Raw genomic sequence first — 6,832 nt, forward strand, 5'->3', positions numbered from 1 at the left:
CGGCGGTGGAAATTGTTTTTCGTTGGCTCCCTGGATGTTTTCGGGGTACGTGGGTATATATAGGAGGAAGAAGTAGGTCGGTGGCCGCCCGAGGGGCCCACGAGATAGGGGCGCGCCCTGTAGGGGTGGGCGCGCCCTCCACCCTCGTGGTCGCCTCGGCTGCTTCTTGGCTTGCACTCCAAGTCCTCTGGATCATGTTCGTTCCAAAACTCACACTCCCGAAGGTTTCATTCCGTTTGGACTCTGTTTGATATTCCTTTTCTTCGAAATACTGAAATAGGCAAAAAAATAGCAATACAGGCTGGGCCTCCGGTTAGCAGGTTAGTCCGAAAAAAGATATAAATGTGTAAAATAAAGCCCATAAACATCCAAAAGGGGTAATATAATAGCATGTAACAATAAAAAATTATAGATACGTTGGAGACGTATCATTAACTAAACACCAAAACAAATGAACCAAACATTAACTAAGCACCACATTGCATAATATAACATACTCCTAATAGAAGATCAGACAGTTAACCAAACCAAGCATGCTTGACAACTTGGAAATTGCACCCTAAAGAATTGAACATCACATTTGCAGAATTGAACCAAATAGTTAACTGAACACCACATTGCACGACATATAGAACATATACACTAGAGCAGAAGATTGCATGGTAAAAGTAGATAGCATGATCCACTAAAATTTGTTAAGGAAAGGCAGTATCTAGCAAACTGAACATGGGTCCTTATAGTGAGCTAATAAGACAAGCTACTCATTGTCAGAGATATCGATGATGATTGTCTCCTTGGACATGGAAGAGGGTGAGGCCTCCGCATCGTGGGTGCCCTCGTCATAGTGGTGAGTTGACTGAGCCGCTCCGGGCACCAACCTGCCAGCTCTCGAGATGAGGTAAGCACGTGCACGCTGAGAAAACACCTCGTAGTCTTCGTCGAAGGCACTGATGGTGGCCTCGAGAAAACGACACGAACTGTCGTTTAAAGCAGCCAACCGCACCGCGGCATTGGCACGCGAGGCGTCGACGGTGGCCTCGATGGCGAGGTGCTCCTCCAAGATCTAGGGGTCGACACGAATGGCAGCCATCGCAACCTCATCCGCGTGTGAGACCGTGATTTGCTTTTCCGATGCCAAATGCTCCTTGAGATCCTGGCTATACTGTGTGCACCATGGCTTAGGACGGTGCTTATTTGATGGAGGGGTCGGTTATTTGGGTGGAAGGTGTCGCGCTTGCGCCAGCCGTCGGGGCATGTGGGATGTGGAAGGAGGAGGAGGACGGGGTTCGGGTGTGGATTACCTGCCTAGATAGGCGAGGCCGAGCAACATGAAGGAGGGTCGCCGGCAAGGAGGCGGCGCTACAAGCAAGGAGTGAAGGTTTCAACTTTGAAAGGAAGGCGAAAATAGGGGAAATGTGGCTTTTGGTAAGGGGGGAGGTAGATATTTCCACGGAAGCCGAAAATTTGGAACCGGTTCAGCAAAAAAACTGGCGCGCAAAGTTTCATCAGACACGGTCCCTTATTCAGAGCGGGTTGTGCACTGTAGCCGACGAACCTTCTCGAGTAAGCCATAGGTGTACTATACACCGACGGTGCTCCAGGATATTTTGTACTGCATCTCACACGGTTGGTGATAATAAACTGTGTGGGATCTATTTGATTTTTCATCTTGATTTGAACTACATAATGGGGTCACAACTGCAAAGGATGGTGTTTGAATTGCTAGAACTTCTATCTGTAGTGAACATGCAACTATAGGTGTGTCGTCAAAACATTTGGAATTATTTAGGGTTCGTTTGGACATTTTTATACGGTAACTTGGTTTTCTAGGAATTTTAGGTGCACAATTCAAAATTAAACCACATGCACATGCTCCGGTGCACCAAAATGGGTTATAAAATGATATATGTGTCCATGGATTGATGCTTACATCTCATTTAAGAAATGGGGATGAATTTCAAACACCACGGCACCATGGCTCTCCGGCAAATGTTGAGGTGCTTGCTTTTGTAATTCTAGTAAATACAAAACTCGTCTGAAATTCATGAACCTTGGCATGTTATCATGGAACGACATCAAGATGCTAGGGTAAAAAAATGTTGTCCCATTTGGGCCAGGTTATGGTATATATAAGCGTCTCCCAAACCAAAGCTTCTCTCACAACAAGCATGATGGTTTCGGCAGGGAACATTTCACCTTTCTCGATGAAACGATACCCGTTGCATCTTCTCGATTTCAATTTTTTTTCTAGTGTCAACATAGAACAACAAGGGTGTTGTGTCAATTTTTGGGATTTTTCGGGGTTCGCTTGGATATTCATGTGCATAATTCAAATTTGAACTACATGCACATGCTCTAATGCATATAAATAGTTGAAAATTCAAATATGTGTCCTTGGTTGCATGCTTAATTAGGTCCCATGCAAGAAATGAGAATGAATGTCAAACACCCTGCCATCGTCAGTCGGCCACAAACATTGAGATATATACCTGGTTTTTAAATTCTTGTAAATCCAAAGCTCGTCTAAAATTCATGAAACTTGCCATGGTAAAAACTAATGCGTTAGCAGCATCCTGCTATCATGGAGTGGCATAACATGCCATGGTAATTTTTTTGTCCCATTTGGGGCAGGTTTGGGTATATGCTTCTCACAAACCAGAGCTTCTCACAACAAGCATGATGGTTTTGGTACGGAACGCTCCACCTTTGGGGACAAAACGATGTCCATTGCCTCTTATTGCTTTCAAAAAAAAATCTCGTGTCAACATAGAACAGCAAGAGTGTTGTGTTAATTTTTGTGATTTTTCGGGGTTCATTTGGACATTTTTATGCATTAACTGAGTTTTCAATGCATTTATGTGCATAATTCAAATTTGAACTACATGCACATGCTCCAGTGCATATAAATTGGTTGAAAAATCAAATCTGTGTCCTTGGGTGCATGCTTAGGTCCCATGCAAGAAATGGGAATGAATTTCAATCACCCTACCACCGTTGATTGCCGGCAAAACGTTGAGATACCTAGTTTTTAAATTCTAGTAAATCCAAAACTCGTCTGAAATTCATGAAACTTGTCATGGTATCATGGAGCGGCATCAACATGTCGTGGTAAATTTTTTGTCCCATTTGGGGCAGGTTTGGGTATAAGCTTCTCACAAACTAGAGCTTATCACAACAAGCATGATGGTTTCGATAGGGAACGTCCCACCTTTGGGGACGAAACGTTATCCATTGCCTCTTATTGCTTTCAATTTTTTTTCTCGTGTCAACATAGAACAACAGGAGTGTTGTGTCATTTTTTGTGATTTTTCGGGGTTTGTTTGGACATTTTTATGCATTAACTGAGTTTTCAATGCATTTATGTGCACAATTCAAATTTGAACTACGTGCACATGCTCCAGTGCATATAAATTGGTTGAAAAATCAAATTTGTATCCTTGGGTGCATGCTTAGGTCCCATGCAAGAAATGAGAATGAATTTCAAACACGAGGGCACCGTAGATTCCCGGAAAAACGTTGAGATACTTTGTTTTTAAATTCTAGTAAATCCAAAACACGTCTAAAATTCATGAAACTTGGCATGGTATCATGGAGCGGCATCAACATGTCGTGGTAAAAAAATTGTCCCATTTGGGGCAGGTTTGGGTATATGCTTCTCACAAACCAGAGCTTATCACAAGAAGCATGATGGTTTCGATAGGGAACATCCCACCTTTGGGGATGAAACGATATCCATTGCCTCTTATTGCCTTCAAACTTTTTCTCGTGCCAACATAGAACAACAGGAGTGTTGTGTCAATTTTTGTGATTTTTGGGGTTCGTTTGGACATTTTTATGCATTAACCGAGTTTTCAATGCATTTATGTGCATAATTCAAATTGAACTACATGCACATGCTCCAGTGCATATAAATTGGTTGAAAAATCAAATTTGTGTCCTTGGGTGCATGCTTAGGTCCCATGCAAGAAATGGGAATGAATTTCAAACACCAGTGCATATAAAACGTTGAGATACTTTGTTTTTAAGTTCTAGTAAATCTAAAACTCGTATGAAATTCATGAAACTTGGCATGCTATCATGGAATGGCACCCGACATGCTGTGGTATTTTTCGTGTCCATTTTGAGAGAAGGCGCACTCGAATAATGACAGCCAACAAAGGCATTTTGAAAAGATAGCAGCCACTTTAATATCTCAAACGTTTGTATAATTCAAACCGTGTGCGTTCTGTTAACCACTCACGTGACGCCATGTGTCTTGGTTTTAATGTCTATAGGAGGTGCCGTGTAGACAGCTGCTTGACTGAACGGGAGGCGTACGAGCGCAGTCCGGTGCGCAGGCTCACCGGGAATCGTACAAGCTGTTCAACGCAGGATCTGTGCATCTCTTCAATGCAAGCGGTTCAGATTATGGTATGCAAATTAAAGCCAGACTTCGGCGCTAAGACAAGAGACACTGTGATTTGTCAAAATATGCAGCTAAAAATCAATAGCACTATCTTTTTTTTGCAACTAAAATTCAGTAATTAATCATAGATTTCATTCATACTAGAGATTAAGTAGTTGTTCTCACCGGGAAGCGAGACAGCCTTGGACCGCCGCCCGCCTCACTCACACTGGTCTATATTAATGGTGCCGTCGAGCGGCCGCACCCCCCATCCTCACCACACACACAATTCCTCTCTCTCTGCCCGTATCCTCGACGCTGCTCTGAGTCCTCAAAGCCGTCGGTGTACGAGGATGCCGCCGAAGCGCCCCATCGGAGGGAGTGGTGACGCCAGGGCTGCTGAAGCACCGGAGCACGGCGTGAATATGGAGACAGATGTTTCCGTCGCCGCCGAGGTGGAGAATGAGGCTGCCAACAAGCGGAGGCGGGTCGATAAAGAACCGCAAGCGACTCCATTAGGCCTAGACTTCATCAACAACCTCCCCGATGATATGTTGATAGTTATCATATCCCTCCTCCCAATCAAATATCGGGCGAGGACAGCTGCCCTTTCCTGGCGGTGGCGCCCCCTATGGCTCCTCACCCCTGTCGACCTCCTCGACACCCACAAGCTCTGCCATGGCTATCGCCAAAGCTTGGATGCGTTCTCCCAGATCCTCGGCAGTCACCATGGCCCAATCAAAGGCGTTATCACGGGCAAGTTCCATTCCAATGGCAAGGACCGAGCGAAGCTTAAGGAGTGGTTCCGATCCCCCACCATAGATCAGCTCGAGAAGCTCAGTTTTAATGATGGGCATATGCGCTTGCTGCCAACGTCCGCGCTCCGCTTCGCGCCCACGCTGCGCCTCGCCAAGTTCATGAACTGCCATCCCCCCTTAATGACGCGCCCGCTCTTTTTCTACCATGACTGAAGCACCTCAAGCTCGTGCCATCCGCATCCCAAAGGATGACATGGAGCGCCTGCTCCGTGGCTGTACTGCACTCGAGTTCCTTCGTCTTCAGGCGATGAATTGGTCGAGTACCTTGCACATCACCTCCAGGACTCTCCGGACTATTTATGTGTGTTGCTGGTGCTGCAACGAGAGATCACAAAAGGTGGACCACAATATGGTCATCCAGGACACACCTTCACTTGAGAGATTACTTGTGGTTGATCAACAAGGTCCAACAAGAATCAATGTCATTTCTGCGCCAAAATTGAAAGCGGTGGGCTACTCGTCTGTCAAATACTACAACTTTCAGGTACAACAGTCGCCTTATACCTCTCCTTCTTGATATCAACGTTATTTCCAGTTTTGAAGATGTATGTTCGTCTGTCATCCAGCGAAGCTTCACCCAGACTCTGGGCACAGTGAAGGTCTTGGCACTAGAATCTGTCGGCCCCAACCTGGACCAAGTTGTCAGTTGCCTAAGATGCTTTCCGTGCCTAGAGAAGCTATATATCGAGGTGATGTTCCTTTCCTGATAAATGTTAACCATAAGGGAGTTCAATTTTTTGCACCTTTTCCCAAGTTTACAATGACAATGTACTACGATTTCTGAAGGAATTTTGGAGGATTTTAGGACATACACCCCCACCCCATATTGGTTGCTTCATTCATATGGTTACAGTCATCCATAAGCATTTCTCTTTGGATTCATCTATACTAGTTTTCTTAGGGAATTTTTCATCCCATCCAACCTCTTGTGAAGAAGGCTACATGTTTCTAGATTGTAATCAAATGCCTATGTTAATCATGCCAGATCGAAGATGGCACATTGGTGCATTTTACAAATCCTGCAAACCAAATGGGCGTGTAGAAGTGTTCAAAACTGCATGTAGGCACTAACACGTTCTCTTCTTTTACAGATAATAATAGGCCTGGAGGTGGATAATGTTTATAACGACAATCATATCGAATGCCTGGATCTGCATCTCTCAAATATTACTTTGAACTCCTACCGAGGGACCTTACCGGAGATTACACTCGCCAGGTTCTTTCTTGCCAGAGCAAAGGTACTGAGGATACTGATGTTGAAACGCATTTAATTAGGAAAGATGAATGGTATGATTATCAGAGCCGACAGGTACTGCGGAATGGAAGTGCCTCCAAAAATGCCAAATTTCGTATTGGAAGAGCATATGGCAAAGCAATTGGAAGTCATTGTGTCAAACCCATACATGACTTGTCAGCAGTTGATCCCTTTTCAGAAATGACGCGGTTTGCAATGTTTGAATTCGGGCATTGTAATCTTTGAATTTGAACCTTGCAATATTTATGATATTTGTTATATTGAACCGTTTTTATTCTCTTGTCTCAACGCAAATAGTTCATCCGAGTGAACTGTATGCCATATATCGCACACACCTTCATCTGGCTGCCCGTTTCTGTTGTTACGCCTCATCAC

Source organism: Triticum aestivum, chromosome 3B, assembly GCF_018294505.1.
Source record: "Triticum aestivum cultivar Chinese Spring chromosome 3B, IWGSC CS RefSeq v2.1, whole genome shotgun sequence".
Taxonomy (NCBI): Eukaryota; Viridiplantae; Streptophyta; class Magnoliopsida; order Poales; family Poaceae; genus Triticum; species Triticum aestivum.